Source organism: Triticum aestivum, chromosome 2B (assembly GCF_018294505.1).
Source record: "Triticum aestivum cultivar Chinese Spring chromosome 2B, IWGSC CS RefSeq v2.1, whole genome shotgun sequence".
In the NCBI taxonomy this organism is placed as follows: domain Eukaryota; kingdom Viridiplantae; phylum Streptophyta; class Magnoliopsida; order Poales; family Poaceae; genus Triticum; species Triticum aestivum.
This window is the reverse complement of record NC_057798.1, coordinates 610,811,484-610,830,651: the sequence shown is the minus strand read 5'-3', so window position 1 is coordinate 610,830,651 and position 19,168 is coordinate 610,811,484.

Sequence of the window (19,168 nt, the reverse complement as noted above, 5' to 3'; positions counted from 1 at the left end):
TAAACTATAGTTATATATATATATATATATATATATATATATATATATAATAAGGAGGCACTTGCATACGTGAGGCCATGGACCTGGTGGGTCCCCATTGTCATCCTCTCCAAGTAAAGTCATCTCCTCGCCCGCGCACACTTCCCGCCCGAAACAGTCAGCGTCGCTTGCCCAGCTTCTCGGTGCAGGTGATTTCTCCACCTTCAAACGACACACGTGTCGTCCGTCCGTCCATCTGCCGCCCACATTAATGGTACGCGGTTGCTGAGGCGGCTACTCCGGCGCCACATGTCCGTCCCTCCGCCCGCCCACCATTGCTATATAAACTGTTGCGCCCGCCATAGCCGCAGTCATCCGCATCTGTTCCCTTTCTCCTGTCCACACCACTACTGCCCACCATGGCTTCCTCGCGTTCCAGCGCTCTTTGGGACGGGCGGACGACGGACCACAAGGAGATGGCAGTCATTGTTGCCGACCGGCTGGCCGGCAGGCAGCCGGAGGACGACGACGTCCCAATGGAGAACATGGTAGTCGACGATCCGGCGCCAACCCCCTCCTCAGCGCCATCCTCGCTGGTGCATTGCACTATGACCATCGGTGAGGCCCGTGCCCAATATATGGACAGGGTGAGGCAGATGTGTGAGGAGCAGTTCTGGGAGGCGCAGGCTGACGCCGCCTACAACCACCATCTCCTCCAGGAGCACCTGCAGGCGGAGGAGCAGATCGCCGCGGAGCAGGCGGAGCTGGAGGCGCTGCACGACTCGTACCGCTCCGCCCGCAAGGGCTGTCTCGAGTGCTGGCGGTACCGCATACGGGTGGCGGAGGCTGCGGCCGCCTACAAAGAGGCTAGCAAAGAGGTCGATGAAGTGGGCGAGGCGCTATTTGGAGAGACCGAGGACGAGGCAGGGGACAATGCCAGCTCCGACGAGTCCCCGCTTTGCTGGCGTTGACGAGGCCCTGCTCCGCCGAGGCCCCGCGGCACCAACAACGAGGCAGAGGACACCGCTGGCTCCGTAGAGGCCCCACCCCACCAACAACAAGGTAGAGGACATCGCCGGCTCAGCTGAGGCCCCACCCTGCTAGCAACGTGGGGGAGGATTTCCACCGCTCCGCTGAGGCGCCGCCCGTCGGCAACGAGACAGAGGACATCGCCGGCTCCGCCGAGGCCCTGCCCCGCTGCCAACGAGGCCGCGCCACACAGAAAACAAGGAAGAGTAGAACACGGTAGGTCGCCGCCGCTCGGGTCCAAGTAAGGCCACCCCTGCTATCCTCTGATTGAAGCCAAGCTAGGCGGGTTGACCATTGACGGCCGATTAGCTTCTTGGCAGCGACGTGGAGTCGGAGAGCTGCGCTGGAGAAGAATGTTGCTTCTACTTAACTGCTGGTGTAGTTGGCTGACTGACACGTGGGCCCAACAGGTGATACGTCCATTTTACATCTTGCTTTTATGACAATATGTATTGCATTATGGGCTGTTATTTCACGTTATGTCACAATACTTATGGCTATTCTCTCTTATTTTACAAGGTTTATATGAAGAGGGAGAATGCCGGCAGCAAGAATTCTGGGCTGGAAAAGGAGCAAATACTGGAGGCCTATTCTATGCACTCCAAAATTCCTGAAACTCACGGAATACCTTAAAATAAATAAAGAAAAATCGTCGCCAAAGATGAAGGCCAGGGGGCCCACACCCTGCTCATGAGGGTGGGGGTGCCCCCCTGGGCGCACCCCCCTACCTCGTGGGGCCCCTGGTGGCTCTCCGACGCCCATCTTCTCCTATATGAAGTCTTTCGATGAGAAAAAAATAAGAAGAAACCTTTCGGGACGAGACTCCGCCACCACGAGGCAGAACCTTGGCGGAACCAATCTAGGGCTCCTGAAGAGCTGTTCTGCCGGGGACACTTCCCTCCGGGAGGGGTAAATCATCACCATCGTCATCACCAACGCTCCTCTCATCGGGAGAGGGCAATCTCCATCAACGTCTTCACTAGCACCATCTCATCTCCAAACCCTAGTTCATCTCTTGTATCCAATTCTTGTCTCCAAGTCCGGGATTGGTGCTAGTAGGTTGCTAGTAGTGTTGATTACTCCTTGTAGTTGATGCTAGTTGGTTTATTTGGTGGAAGATCATATGTTCAGATCCTTTATGCATATTATTACCCCTCTGATTATGAACATGATTATGCTTTGTGAGTAGTTACGTTTGTTCCTGAGGACAAGGGAGAAGTCTTGCTATTAGTAGTCATGTGAATTTGGTATTCATTCGATATTTTGATAAGATGTATGTTGTCTAGCCTCTAGTGGTGTTATGTGAACGTCGACTACATAACACTTCACCATTATTTGGGCCTAGAGGAAGGCATTGGTAAGTAATAAGTGGATGATGGGTTGCTAGAGTGACAGAAGCTTAAACCCTAGTTTATGCGTTGCTTCGTAAGGGGCTGATTTGGATCCATATGTTTCATGCTATGGTTAGGTTTACCTTAATACTTTTGTTATAGTTGCGGATGCTTGCAATAGAGGTTAATCATAAGTAGGATGCTTGTCCAAGTAAGTGCAGTACCCAAGCACTGGTCCACCCACATATCAGATTATCAAAGTACCGAACACGAATCATTTGAACGTGACGAAAACTAGCTTGACGATATTCCCATGTGTTCTCGGGAGCGCTTTTCTCATTATAAGAATTTGTCCAGGCTTGTCCTTTGCTACAAAAAGGATTGGGCCACCTTGCTGCACTTTATTTACTTTTGTTACTTGTTGCTCGTTACAATTTATCTTATCACCAAACTATCTGTTACCACTTATTTCAGTACTTGCAGAGAATACCTTGCTGAAAACCTCTTATCATTTCCTTCTGCTCCTTGTTGGGTTCGACACTCTTACTTATCAAAAGGACTACGATAGATCCCCTATACTTATGGGTCATCAAGAATCTTTTCTGGCACCATTGCCAGGGAGTGAAGCGCCTTTGGTAGGTGGAATTTGGTAAGGAAATATTTATTTAGTGTGCTGAAATTTTCTGTCACTTGTTACTATGAAAAGTAATTCTGTAAGGGGCTTGTTCGTGGTATCTTCACACCGTCTAGTAGATCAAAGAGTTGCTCCTCAACCTATTCAACCTACCGAACCTATTGAAAATGAAACTCCTTTTGAGGTTCCTTCGGGTATGATGGAAAAACTGCTAGCTAACACTTTTACAGGAGATGGGACAAAGCATCCTGATGAACATCTACGCTATGTGGATGAAGTTTGTGGATTATTTAAGCTTGCAGGTATACCCGATGATGTTGTTAAGAAGAAGGCCTTCCCTTTATCTTTGAAGGGAGACGCATTGACATGGTACAGGCTATGTGATGATATGAGATCATGGAATTATAAAAGATTGAAATTGGAATTTCATCAAAAGTATTACCCTATGCATCTTGTTCATCGTGATCGCAATTATCTATATAATTTTTGGCCTCGCGAAGGAGAAAGCATCGCTCAAGCTTGGGGGAGGCTTAAATCAATGTTATATTCATGCCCCAATCATGAGCTCCCAAGAGAAGTAATTATGCAAAGTTTTTATGCTTGGCTTTCTAATAACAATCGCACCATGCTCGATACTTCTTGTGCTAGCTCTTTTATGATGAAGACTATTGAATTCAGATGGAATTTATTGGATAGAATTAAACGCAACTCTGAAGATTGGGACCTCGACGAAGGTAAGGAGTCAGGTATGACACCTAAGTTTGATTGTGTTAAATCTTTTATGGATACCGATATTTTCCATAAGTTTAGCACTAAATATGGTATTGACTCTGAGATAGTAGCTTCTTTCTGTGAATCCTTTGCTACTTATGTTGATCTCCCCAAGGAGAAGTGGTTTAAATATCATCCTCCCATAGAAGTAAAAGTAGTTGCATCTATTAAACTTGAAGAAAAAACTGTCACTTATAATGATCCTATTGTTCCCACTTCTTATGTTGAGAAACCGCCCTTCCCTGTTAGAATGAAGGATCATGCTAAAGCTTCAACTGTTGTTCGTAAAAGCAATGTTAGAACTTATACACCTCCTGAGCAAGTCAAAGTAGAACCCAATATTGCTATTGTTAATGATCTCTTGTCTGATAATATTGATGGGCATGTTATTCAATTCCAGGGTGAAACTGCTAGAATTGCTAAACCTTGTGTTAGAGATAAACATAGACCTGTGGTAGGCGTGCCTGTTATTTCTGTTAAAATAGGAGATCATTGTTATCTTGGCTTATGTGATATGGGTGCTAGTGCTAGTCTAATACCCATTGACCTATACAGAGAAATTATGCATGATATTGCACCTGCTAAGTTAGAAGAAATTTATGTCACAATTAAACTTGCTAATAGAGATACTATTTCTCCAGTGGGAATTGTTAGAGATGTTGAAGTCTTGTGTGGAAAAACCAAATATCACGCTGATTTTCTTGTTCTTGGTTCTCCACAAGATAGCTTTTGTCCCATTATATTTGGTAGACCCTTCTTGAATACTGTTAATGCTAAGATAGACTGCGAAAAGAATGTTGTTACTATTGGCTTGGATGATATGGTTCATGAGTTTAATTTCTCTAACTTTAGTAAACAACATCGTGAGGAAGAATTGCCTAGTAAGGATGAAATTATTGGTCTTGCTTCTATTGATGTACCTCCTAGTGATCCTTTAGAACAGTATTTGCTAGACCATGAAAATGATATGTTCATGAATGAAAGAAGGGAAATAGATGAAGTATTCTTTAAACAGGAACCTATCCTGCAACATAATTTGCCTGTTGAAATCCTAGGGGATCCTCCTCCACCCAAGGGTGATCCCGTGTTTGAGGCTTTGAGCTTAAACCGTTGCCTGATAATCTTAAATATGCTTATCTTGATGAAAAGAAAATATATCCTGTTATTATTAGTGCTAACCTTTCAGAGCATGAAGAAGAAAGATTATTGAAAACTCTGAAGAAGCACCGTGCCTCTATTGGATATACTCTTGATGATCTTAAGGGCATTAGTCCCACGCTATGTCAACATAAAATAAATTTGGAAGCGGATGCCAAACCAGTTTGTGATCCTCAACGACGTCTGAATCCTAAAATGAAGGAAGTGGTAAGAAAAGAAATACTTAAGCTTCTGGAGGCAGGTATAATTTATCTCGTCGCTGATAGTCAGTGGGTAAGTCCTTTCCATTGTGTCCCTAAGAAGGGAGGTATTACTGTTGTCCCTAATGATAAAGATGAATTGATCCCACAAAGAATTATCACAGGTTATAGGATGGTAATTGATTTCCGCAAATTAAATAAAGCTACTAAGAAAGATCATTACCCCTTACCTTTTATTGATCAAATGCTAGAAAGATTATGCAAACATACACATTATTGCTTTCTAGATGGTTATTCTGGTTTCTCTCAAATACCTGTGTCAGCTAAAGATCAATCAAAGACTACTTTTACATGCCCTTTTGGTACTTTTGCTTATAGGCGTATGCCTTTTGGTTTATGTAATCCACCTGCTACCTTTCAAAGATGCATGATGGCTATATTCTCTGACTTTTGTGAAAAAATTTGTGAGGTCTTCATGGACGATTTCTCCGTCTATGGTTCCTCTTTTGATGATTGCTTGAGCAATCTTGATTGAGTTTTGCAGAGATGTGAAGAAACTAATCTTGTCTTGAATTGGGAAAAGTGCCACTTTTTGGTTAATAAAGGTATTGTCTTGGGGCACAAAGTTTCTGAAAGAGGTATTGAAGTTGATAAGGCCAAGGTTGATGCTATTGAAAAGATGCCATATCCCAAGGACATCAAAGGTATAAGAAGTTTCCTTGGTCACGCCGGATTTTATAGGAGGTTCATTAAGGACTTCTCAAAAATTTCTCGGCCTCTGACTAATTTATTAGAAAAAGATGTACCATTTGTTTTTGATGATGATTGTGTAGAAGCATTTGAAATACTTAAGAAAGCATTAGTCTCTGCACCTGTTGTTCAGCCACCTAATTGGAATTTACCCTTTAAAATTATGTGTGATGCTAGTGATTATGATGTAGGTGATGTTCTAGGGAAAAGAGTTGATAAAAAATTAAATGTTATCCATTATGCTAGTAAGACTCTAGACAATGCTCAAAGAAACTATGCTACTATCGAAAAGGAACTTTTAGCAGTTGTATTTGCTTGCGATAAATTCAGACCCTATATTGTTGATTCTAAAGTAACTATTCACACTGATCATGCTGCTATTAAATATCTTATGGAAAAGAAAGATGCAAAACCTAGACTTATTAGATGGGTTCTCCTGCTGCAAGAATTTGATTTACATATTGTTGATAGAAAAGGAGCTGAGACCCCCGTGGTAGACAACTTATCTAGGTTAGAGAATGTTCTTGATGACCCACTACCTATTGATGATAGTTTTCCTGAGGAACAATTAAATGTCATAAGCACTTCTCGTAGCACTCCATGGTATGCTAATTATGCTAATTACATTGTTGCTAAATTTATACCAACAAAAGAAAAAGTTTTTCTATGACTTGCGACATTACTTTTGGGATGACCCACATCTTTATAAAGAAGGAGTAGATGGTGTTATTAGACGTTGTGTACCTGAGAATGAATAGGAACAAATCCTACGCAAGTGTCACTCCGAAGCTTATGGAGGACACCACACTGGAGATAGAACTGCACATAAGGTATTGCAATCCGGTTTTTATTGGCCTACTCTCTTCAAGGATGCCCGTAAGTTTGTGTTATCTTGCGATGAATGTCAAAGAATTGGTAATATTAGTAGACATCAAGAAATGCCTTTGAATTATTCACTTGTTATTGAACCATTTGATGTTTGGGGCTTTGATTATATGGGACCTTTTCCTGCCTCTAATGGATACACACATATTTTAGTTGTTGTTGATTATGTTACTAAGTGGGTAGAAGCTATTCCAACTAGTAGTTCTGATCATAACACCTCTATTAAAATGCTTAAGGAAGTTATTTTTCCGAGGTTTGGAGTCCCTAGATATTCAATGACTAATGGTGGTTCACACTTTATTCATGGTGCTTTTCGTAAAATGCTTGCTAAATATGACGTTAATCATAGAATTGCATCTCCATACCACCCGCAGTCTAGTGGTCAGGTAGAATTGAGCAATAGAGAGCTCAAATTAATTTTGCAAAAGACTGTCAATAGGTCTAGAAAGAATTGGTCCAAGAAACTTGATGACGCATTATGGGTCTATAGAACTGCATATAAAAATCCTATGGGTATGTCTCCGTACAAAATGGTCTATGGAAAAGCTTGTCACTTACCTCTCGAACTAGAGCATAAGGCATATTGGGCTATTAAAGAGCTCATCTATGATTTCAAACTTGCCGGTGAGAAGAGGTTATTTGATATTAGCTCACTTGATGAATGGAGAACCCAAGCTTATGAAAATGCCAAGTTGTTTAAAGAAAAAGTTAAAAGATGGCATGACAAAAGGATACAAAAGCGTGAGTTTAATGTGGGTGATTATGTATTGCTATACAACTCTCGTTTAAGATTTTTTGCAGGAAAACTTCTCTCTAAATGGGAAGGTCCTTACGTTATCAAGGAGGTCTATCATTCCGATGGCATAAAAATCAACAACTTCGAAGGCACAAACCGGAAGGTGGTAAACGGTCAAAGAATCAAACACTATATCTCAGGTAATCCTATAAATGTTGAAACTAATATTATTGAAACCGTAACCCCGGAGGAATACATAAGGGACACTTTCCAGAACGTTTCAGACTCCAAAAAGGAATAGGTATGTGGTACAGTAAGTAAACCGACTCCAAAACAATTTTTAAAGCAATATTTCTCCGTTTTGGAATATTTAGAAAAATAGAAAAATAAGTGGCAGACCGGGAAGGACACGAGGCCTCCACGTGGGTGGAGGCCGCGCCCTACCCCCTGGGCGCGCCCCCTACCTCGTGAGCACCTCGTGTGCTCTCCGGACTCTGTTTTCTTGTATGATATGTATTTTGGTCGGTAAAAATTCATTATATATACCCCCAAAGGTTTTGACTCTCGTATCACGCAAATATCCTCTGTTTTCATTTCGAGCTTTTGCTGCTGCAGATTTGAACAAGATGTCGTCCCAAGATTCGGAGGGAGAGAGCTATATAGCTGATTATATTGCAAATCCAAGAGTATATGGGGACGTGGAACACTACGGCTGGACCACAGAGGAAGAAGAAGACTATGATCCAAAGAGGAAGGAGGAGACAAGCTCTTATGAAGAGGACTACCCACGGCCTCAACCTGGTGATATGCATGTGGAGTTCAAGAAGTCAAGCCTCCCTAAGGTCCAATCTATTCCACCATGTTTTTTGCAGGACAGCAAGGCAACACTATGCAAGAAGATAATGAAACTTGAGCTCGAGAATGAGGATCTGAGGGAGGAAAATTTTAGCCTCAGGCGTAAGCTAGAGAAGAAAAGTGCAACAACTCCTACTTCACCACCTCCGAGGATATAATCACATGGGTATGGGCACTCCCCTTGGCAACTGCCAAGCTTGAGGGAGGTGCCCTGGTATCATATCACCATCACAACTCCTATCTTTACCGTTTTTCTTAGTTCGATCCTATTAGTAGTATCTTGATTTAGTAGAATAAAGTCATGGCATGATCTAGTTTTGAGTTTTGCTTTACGATCCTTCTTTGTAATTGAGTCCGTGAGCTATATAATAAAGATTAGTGTTGAGTCAAGGGCTTGATTATTTTGCCATGATCTTGGGTGATTATAAGAAAAAGAATAAAAAGAATCAAAGAGTTCATATTGATCTTAGTGAAAGTAATGACTTCACATAGAAAGAGTATGATGATTAAAAGTTGTTGGGAGTTGGCAAATATAGCTTTGGTCATCGTAGCAATTAATAGGAAGTAATAAGGAAAGAGAGGTTTCACATATAGATATATTATCATTGACATCTTTTATGATTGGGAGCACTCATTAAAATATGACATGCTAAAGAGTTGAGGTTGGACAAGGAAGACAACATAATGAGTTATGTTTCCTTACATCCGAGATAAAGTATGTTGTCATGGATACTCTACCGTGTTGAGCTTACCTTTCCCCCTCATGCTAGCCAAATTCTTAGCACCAAGTAGAAATACTACTTGTGCTTCCAAATACCCTTAAACCAGTTTTGCCATGAGAGTCCACCATATCCACCTATGGATTGAGTAAGATCCTTCAAGTAAGTTGTCATCGGTGCAAGCAATAAAAATTGCTCTCTAAATATGCATGACTTATTAGTGCAGAGAAATAAGCTTTGTACGAACTTGTTGTGGACGCAATAAAAACGACGGACTGCATAATAAAGGTTCACATACAAGGGGCAATATAAAGTGATGTTCTTTTGCATTAAGATTTTGTGCATCAACCCTAAACGCGCATGACAACCTCTACTTCCCCCTGTGAAGGGCCTATCTTTTATTATTATCCCCTACCTTATGCAAGAGTCACGGTGATCTTCACCTTTCCTTTTTCATTTTATCCTTTGGCAAGCTCAGCATGTTGGAAAGACTATGATATATATATCTAATTGGATGTAGGGGAGCATGAATTATTATTGTTGACATTACCCTTGAGGTAAAAGGTTGTGGGGCAAAACTATAAGCCCCTATCTTTCTCTGTGTCCGATTAAAACTCCGTAACCACAAGTATCGCGTGAGTGTTAGCAATCATGAAGGACTAAGTGATAGTTGAGTATGTGGAGTTGCTTTTAAAGCTCTGACATAGACTCTTTTCGATGTTATGAAAAATTGCAGTTGCTTCAATGACTAAGGGTATAATTTGTTGGTGCTCAATAAGGTTTCTGATTCATGCTTTGGCTTTGTGAAAAGATCATCACTTGAACATGAGTAATCATATGACAAAATCTATATATGTTGATGTTATGAAATAATCATGATGCCTTGATGTCCGTATTTTATTTTTATCGACGCCTCTACCTCTAAACATGAGGACATATTTATTGTTATCAGCTTTTCGCTTGAGGACAAGCGAGATCTAAGCTTGGGGGAGTTGATACGTCCATTTTGCATCATGCTTTTATGACAATATTTATTGCATTATGGGCTGTTATTTCACGTTATGTCACAATACTTATGGCTATTCTCTCTTATTTTACAAGGTTTATATGAAGAGGGAGAATGCCAGCAGCTGGAATTCTGGGCTGGAAAAGGAGCAAATATTGGAGGCCTATTCTATGCAACTCCAAAAGTCATGAAACTCCACGGAATACCTTAAAATAAATAAAGAAAAATCGTCGCCAAAGATGAAGGCCAGGGGGCCCACACCCTGCTCACGAGGGTGAGGGGCGCCCCCCCCCCTGGGCGCGCCCCCCTACCTCGTGGGCCCCTGGTGGCTCTCCGACACCCATCTTCTCCTATATGAAGTCTTTCGATGAGAAAAAAATAAGAAGAAACCTTTCGGGACGAGACTCCGCCGCCACGAGGCAGAACCTTGGCGGAACCAATCTAGGGCTCCTGCAGAGCTGTTCTGCCGGGGACACTTCCCTCCGGGAGGGGGAAATCATCACCATCTTCATCACCAACGCTCCTCTCATCAGGAGAGGGCATTCTCCATCAACATCTTCACCAGCACCATCTCATCTCCAGACTCTAGTTCATCTCTTGTATCCAATTCTTGTCTCCAAGTCCGGGATTGGTGCTAGTAGGTTGCTAGTAGTGTTGATTACTCCTTGTAGTTGATGCTAGTTGGTTTATTTGGTGGAAGATCATATGTTCAGATCCTTTATGCATATTATTACCCCTCTGATTATGAACATGAATATGCTTTGTGAGTAGTTACGTTTGTTCCTGAGGACAAGGGAGACGTCTTGCTATTAGTAGTCATGTGAATTTGGTATTCGTTCGATATTTTGATAAGATGTATGTTGTCTAGCCTCTAGTGGTGTTATGTGAACGTTGACTACATAACACTTCACCATTATTTGGGCCTAGAGGAAGGCATTGGGAAGTAATAAGTAGATGATGGGTTGCTAGAGTGACAGAAGCTTAAACCCTAGTTTATGAGTTGCTTCGTAAGGGGCTGATTTGGATCCATATGTTTCATGCTATGGTTAGGTTTACCTTAATACTTTTGTTGTAGTTGCGGATGCTTGCAATAGAGGTTAATCATAAGTGGGATGCTTGTCCAAGTAAGGGCAGTACCCAATCACTGGTCCACCCACATATTAAATTATCAAAGTACCGAACGTGAATCAGATGAACGTGATGAAAACTAGCATGAGGATATTCCCATGTGTCCTCGGGAACGCTTTTCCTATTATAAGAGTTTGTCCAGGCTTGTCCTTTGCTACAAAAAGGATTGGGCCACCTTGCTGCACTTTATTTACTTTTGTTACTTCTTGCTCGTTACAATTTATCTTATCACCAAACTATCTGTTACCACTTATTTCAGTACTTGCAGAGAATACCTTGCTGAAAACTGCTTATCATTTCCTTCTGCTCCTCGTTGGGTTCAACACTCTTACTTATCGAAAGGACTACGATAGATCCCCTATACTTGTGGGTCATCAACAGGCCATATGTCATTTATGCAACTGCACCTGCAGTTAAGTCACTGAAGCTTCTGTTCGGCTCAGCGGGACACAAGTGGGTAGCTTCGGTTAATTAATTATACCTCCAGCGCACCCCTTTTTAGTTGAAGAATGTATGAAATGTAATGAAATCTGGCATGTTTATATGAAATCCGACCATGTATGAATGAATTTATTTCGATTAGTTCGAATTCCTGTATCACTAAGCATTGGGTGAACATGCAAAACAATACGTACTAGCATTATTACCAGGGTGATCACCTCGTTTGCAGCAGTTTCACATGTACTCCCTCCGGTCCTTTCTAGTCTGCATACAAGTTTTTTCTGCAGTCAAAGTATCTCTACTTTGACCAATCTTATACAAAAAAGTATGCACTTTCATAATGTGCAAAGTAAAAAGGAACATAAGGAGTACAAAGAGCTTGAGCAGCTTTTTAGCATTTCTGTACATTGCAATCAAACACACAGGCCTGGAAATTCATAGAGAACATTCAAAACAATCAATGATTATGCATCTCAGCGACTCACATGTCAGAGGCAATATTTACTTCACAACTAAACAATAAAGAAAAAATTGATCGATGCTGCTGACAGCAAAGGGCGTCCCATTCGAAAATATCAAACGCATGTCTTGCTAAAATCAATGAGCAAAATTTGACAAGGTTGTCCCATTCCAAAATATCAAATGCCTACTATTGTGGAATGGGCAGGGTTTGCCATCAGTTCGGACATTCACATGGCACCTTGTGCTAAATAAACCAGCTGTTCTTTTTGTGCAGTTCCACCAAAATCAACCAAATTTGCGCGTAGCTTGTATGATTTCGCCCTTATATGTTGCAACGCCTTGAACTTATCGACACCTCCTTTCTTGTGGTGGAAATGAATGATTCGATGTATTCATGAACATTTTGTGCGGTTCCCATTGAAATCAAGCTGAGCACCCCTGTTTGCACAAATACAGAAAAGTGATTAGTATAAAGCAAATTGTACTATGAATTAACAGTTTCAACAGGCACATACATGGTCCATGTAGAGCACACTTTTAGAAAAATGGAACTCACCAGAAAGAATCCTAGAACATTGTACTCGCACATCATAGCAAAAAAATGGATATTTGTCAGTCCTTCTGAGCTGAAGTTAGTTTGGTCTTGTGGGGAATAATGTAACCATCCTTCAACTGCTCCTTCTAATGAGCATCCTGGCATAATCGGAACTAGTCACTTCACGTACTCCATATTCTTCTTCAGAGGAAGATGATCCTGTTGTGCAAAGACAAGAGGACTACTAAATGCTAGCATCCCTGTTTGCTCGAAAAAAAGGAAAGGAAATATTTAAAACATCACAGATGAAGCACTTCTCAAGGACAATACCACTTTTTCATGACAGTATCTAAACAGTAGCACAACACCAATAGAGATGACAAAGCTCAATCATATGGATGAAATCAGTGGGCGGGTACCAACCTTTGTCAGGAGGCTTATTGTGTAGAGCATACAGATGAAGCACTTCTCCGGAACCATCTGTTGCTATCTACGGTGGTGGCCATGCTTACTATATACTCCTCGATTAGTTTAATGTTTCCAACATCTTCTTGTGCAGTTCCACTAAAATATATGGTATCTTCAAAGAAGTTACCTGTTTGCACAAGTAGAGATAATTACGTATTACATTAAGAGTGGCATCAAATCAGAAGCAAAACAATTGCTTGTTCCAGCCATAGCAATAAATTAAGATGCAAAACTATATCATTACTTGTGTCATCACAGTTCCAGTGCTTCATTACAGCACCGGGAGTTGATTTTTGTTTTTCTTCCGCTTGTTCTTCCCCTTCATCACTTGGTTCAATAACAGACAAGCTTCGCCTTCAATGTAAGATTTGGCATGTCAATTAGGGAGCACAAGTATAGTACTAAACTTAATTTTCTGATGAAAGAGGCAAAATACAGGCCAGCAGTTGTGAAATATCCTTATCTTACCTCAATGGGATATTACGGTGCACATACAGATTGGAAGTCTTGTCTCCATTTGTGCAGTTCACTAAAATCAAGCAACATTATCGTACAAGTAGCACAACATATGAAAGCACACTGCAAAATCATGTGAAAGAAGGCTAGTACTAACCTCTCATGATGCGGAATTCAAACAACTCACAAGAAGATCTAAACCAAATTCGCCTTAACGGATAGGAAGTAAGATCTCCTCTTGTGCAGTTCCACTAAGATCAAGCAATCAAGCAACGTTATCGGTGTGACATTTTGGTTGAACTGCACAAAACACTCTTAAAACAAAAGTGTTTTGTGCAGTGCAACAAAAGGTCACAATGGCAACGAGGTGAAGTAGATAACCCTGTTTACAGAGAGGTGCAAAGGAAACAATTAGTGGTCAATAACGGTGGATGACACAGAAGCCAACAAAAAGAAGCATCTACCTTATCTAAATGGGAAATAAAGCAAGACAGTAGCATTTCTCAAACGGTGGCATTGATTAATATTAACATAGAGATTATATTAACAATAAAATTTGTTAAACATGTAATTTGCTTTTAACTGTGGCATTGCATCAATTTTCTAGCGGCATTATTAGAGGGTGTTTGTTTACAGGGACATTTTGGTGTAGGGACTAAAAAAACTCCGTGTCAGTCCCATCTAAACCAAACAGGAGGGACTTTTAGGGACTAAAAGTGGGCATTTGGGACTAAAGAAAGAAGACCCCGAGGGAGTCTTTTTGGGACTTTTTCCAACAGTTGCCCCTGCCACGCATCGCACCTTGTCTCTATTAGTTCATTACTAGGGGTAACATGGTCTTTTAGCATGTCATTTAATAACCTCTAGTCCATGTTTAGTCCCTAGAACCAAGCAGGTAGGGACTAGGAGTTTTTAACCAAACAGGGCCTTGGATTAACAACAGCTAATGAGTTGCACGAGACAGTGGATGCACTAGCACCTTGTGCATCTACCGATGTACTGTGGTCATGTACAGTCTGTTGCAATAAAGAACAAACAACCAAGGAGCATATTTGTGTTGGTTCCAGTTTTGTTATCTTTAGACACCTTTTCCTATGTGAGCGCAACAAATCTAGTCCTGCTCAAGCTCTACAGCTTTGTCCCTTCCTTTCCTTTTTGAACTAGTACTTTCGCTTCTTCCTTTCCTATTTGAACCACGTCCTAGATTTATGCGATACAGCTTTCCCCACAACTTTCCCCCATTCCTTTCCTCTTTGAACCACGTCCTAGATTCATGCTATATACAACTTTTCCCACTCCTTTCCTCTTTGAACCACGTCCTAGAGTCATGGTATACATGCAGCTAGAGCAATGCATGTGGAGTAAGTAAATTATACCTTAAGGTTCTTGGGGCATGGTTCGGTGGGCGATGGGACAACGGCGAAGAAGAAGGGGTCGGAGGCCCTCCCATGCTGCCGCTGGGTGGAAAGTGAACAGCTGCGCCGGTAGTGGATTCCCTCCCTCGCCGACGGCGACAGCGTTAAGCCTCCTTCCCTTCCTGGTGGACGGATCCTGACGGCTCTTTGAGCAGTAGTGAGGGGAGAGAGAGGCCAACGAAATCTTTTTTAGATCTGGAGAGGGCGAGAGAGTGTGAAGAGAGCAACTACAAGCGCTGAGGCTCCAGCGGGAGAGGGCGAGAGAGTGTGAAGAGAGAAATTACAAGCGCTGAGGCTCCAGCGTGTATATATATACTGGAGAGAGAGTGTGAAGCATGCAAACCCTAAAAAAAATTTGACCAGTCAAAGAATCCTCTTGGCACAAATTATGCTCAAGTGTAGTTATCAAACCCGAGACCTCAAGTTTGATGAGCGAACAGGCTAACCAGCTACACAACCCTCCCGTTATGTTCAATGAGAGTAAAATAACCTTTTATACATTCCTGCATTCGTGTGACAAGCATGCCGTGTTTTTGTGTGTGTGTGTGTGTGTGGGAGTCATTGGGATTTCAATCATAATCGTGTCATGTGGCTTTGGTGGTAAGACTATCCACAGTGGTGCGGAAATAATGCAGCCTTAGTCACCTTACCTCTCTCCACGTAGTACATTGGGTCCCACTAGTCAGAGGGTGAAACAAACAAATTAATAAGAAAAATTAAAAGCTCCGGCGGTGTATCTTACCTCACACATCTCGCTACTGCTCGGGAACACTGTCCAATTGATCCCTCTGTTTGCTCACGTACTATTTTAAGTGAATCCTTATTATAACATGCACACAAATTTTGGGCACTTATATTCGACTTAAGTCAGTGTGCCACCGTATCTCGTATACTTACTACTCCCTCTGTCTAGGTGTAATAAGTCATGTTAGAAGGTGCAACGGGACCAAGGTGCGTGCGTGCGTGTGTGTGTGTGTGTGTGTGTGTGTATGTTTAACAGCATGTGTGTGTTAGAGAGAGCGATAGATCGACCTACTCCTACAGAGAGATGGTATTGTATGATTTTAGCCGCGAGAGTTGGTGCATCCTCTCGTTTCTGGGCGTGTCCGGTAGGGACATGCGGACAGCTGCCACGCCCGCTCCTGACCAGCCTGGCCCACCCAAAGCCCCTCCATCGCCCGCGCGCGCTTCCCGCCTGAAACGTCAGCGCCGCTCCAAAGAATCGGTGCCGCATTCATGCCCGGGCAGAGCGGACGCGACCTCTCACTGGCGCAAGAGTGATGGTTGCTTCATCCGTCCAACTTACTGTTGGGTCTATGTGATTTGACGGCTCATTGGTCTTTATTACTGAGGTGGTAGGACTGATGGATGTCCCACACTTTCGGCGAAAGGAGGTACTACTACTACTTGATTACAATTTTCTCCATTCTTACAGCGGAGGCGTGCAAGAGCAGTGAAAACATGCAGGCTCGGTGATTACATGGCCCACCTCACACTACCACCGTGCGACACCTAACTCTTTACATAGTACTCCCTCTGTTCCTAAATATTACTAGATGAGTCCCCGCGCGTTGTCGCGGAACAGCGGTATATCTCTCTGCGCAAAATTATCGATTTCATAGAACTAAAAAAACTCTATAACCGCATGACAAATGTGGTAGCCAAAATAAATAAACTACCATCATCATTTAGATCATCCCACGTAAGGAAAAAAGATCAGCCAACTCCTACTGCATAACGGGATTATATTTTTATTTTTGACATGTTAATGGGACTTAAAAGCTCACTTACATGCATGCTATCGGTGCATGCTTGCATGCACACATGTTGATGTGATTTAAAACCCACTCACATGCATGTGCCATGGTATTTCTACATGCTTGCATGTGGCTTAGTGCGGAGCCTCTCAACATCTAGATCAGATGGCTATTATGGACTGATTTACTTCATCTAACGGCTACATCAATTTTGATGATGTGGCTCAAGGAGAGGATAGAGAATTCCTAGTAGTGGGGGCTAGCTATTACTAGTAGATAAGTCTTTGTAGAGATTCCACTAGGTGAACTACATACGGAACAAAATGAATGAATCTACACTTAAAATGCATCTATATACATCAGCATGTGGTTCATGGTGAAATCTCTACAAAGACTTATATTTAGGAACGGAGGAAGTACTAGTATAGTACGTACTGTAATTTATCAGCGAGATAAATTTGTACAATGCTATGAAGCTTCCAGCTTCTGTTACATGTATCTTGCATCCAAGGTTGCCCGTTGCAACATTTCATCAAATACAAAGGAGACTAACATGCATGCTATTGCATCTCAATGATTGACAGATCATAGCAAATATGTACTCCCTCCGTTCCAAAATAAGTGTCCCAACTTTGTGCAAACTTTAGTACAAAGTTGTACTACTACTAAAGTTGACACTTATTTTGGAACAGAGGCAGCTAAAGAAAAAAACGATCCATGCAGTCCCTAGCCCTTGAACCGTGAACCCTGACCAGGCTTCAATTTGCTGGCAACGTTCGAGCTTCCTAATAAATGAAGTTTGCAACCTTTTGACCATCGGATCATTTTGTGCAGTTTCACCAAAATCGAGATGAGCATCCCTGTGGCAAAGAAATTGAAGAAGCATGACTAGAATAAGATTACTGGGAGTAGTTGATGAGACATAAACACATCACAAATACAGTACGTAGAAGCTAATAGAGGTATGTGCGGGGCAAAGAAGTAGAGAAATATCCACATGGAGTGATGTGGGTAGCTAGAGCAGTGATGCAAGCCGGCTGTAAAGGGAGTTGTACCTAAGGGATGTAGCTCAACCTTGAGGAGGGCGGCGGGAGGCGGCAACTGCCCACGTCGCAGCAGTGAGCAAGGGACGAAGGCAACCTCACCGGCTTTGTGAGAGACAACGGCGGGGACCCCTGATCGGGACGTGCCGACAGTAGGTTTTCGCTGTCAACGACAGCCACCGCATCTACACTAAGCATCCACCCCTTCCCCAAGCGGACGTGATCGGCCGGGATGTTAGAGATGTGGCCACAGTCGTTTTGTGCGAGAGACTGTGAAGAGAGCAACCCCAGCAAGCAACCGTGTAGGCTGGCCCGTCCTGACTATGTATATAGTGGAGCGGTTTCCTTTTCTCTCCATATGAACCTATCATATTGTGTACGTGCCACTGAAGAAGAAAAAACTTCATTTATAAATGACGCAACACCTACTACTCGTTCTCCTATAACCTTGCGCTTGGCATCTCCAAAATATTAACCTTGCGATTGGCTCTTCGCCTCTTCGGGAAGTCGAGCAATAATGGTAGTGCAGTATATATTGTTCTGGCTATATGAGACCGAATGAATTGCTGCACGTCCACCACATGGGCGAGGGTCGAGGGGCGAGGGATAGTGTTACATACGGAGCAAAATGAGTGAATCTACACTCTAAAATACGTCTATATACATCAGTGTTTGGAGTATGTAGTAGTAGTTCATATTGAAATCTACTAAAGGACATATATATTCCAAACAATATGATATGATCTCTATAACCAAGGTAGTAGGGACGAGGAGTAAACGGAGGGAGTAGTAAATTTTTCTCCTTGTCCTGTGAGCCACCGCGCGCATGGGCGAGGGAGCGGGCGTAAGGCGGAGCAAGCTTCACCTCATCCTGCGAGCCACCGCGCCCGTGGGCGGGGGAGATGGCGTACTAAGCAAGCTCTCCTCGTTCTGGAAGTTGACGGGACACATCAAAAGTACTCCAGTGTATAGAGCCTTGCCTCTAAGGTAGGCCCCACATGGTTTGCCTCTTTTTTTAACATAACACGTCAAGTCGCAACTTGTTTGTTCACCCATGGTAGACAATCCTCCCTCCACCAAGTGGACAACCAGTACACGTGCCAAATTACCACATGGGCTGCCTTTTTCGTACAGAAATGAGCTCCACCGTGTACCCGCGCGGGTGTGGTTGGGAAAGAGACGGGAGTACGTGCATCGTGCATGCACCTCTTCTCTTCGTGCACGTCCCCCACCTACGTGGGTGTGTGAGAGAGATACAAACAGCGTTCGTGAGTGTTTTTTGTTTTGGGGTGGGGGTGGGGGTTGATTTCGTGAATTATTTGTGGGAATATGTGTCGATGACATCTCAAACAAAATTTTGCATGCAATGTGTGTGAAATGGAGGCCTATCCATATCATACATAGAGGGTC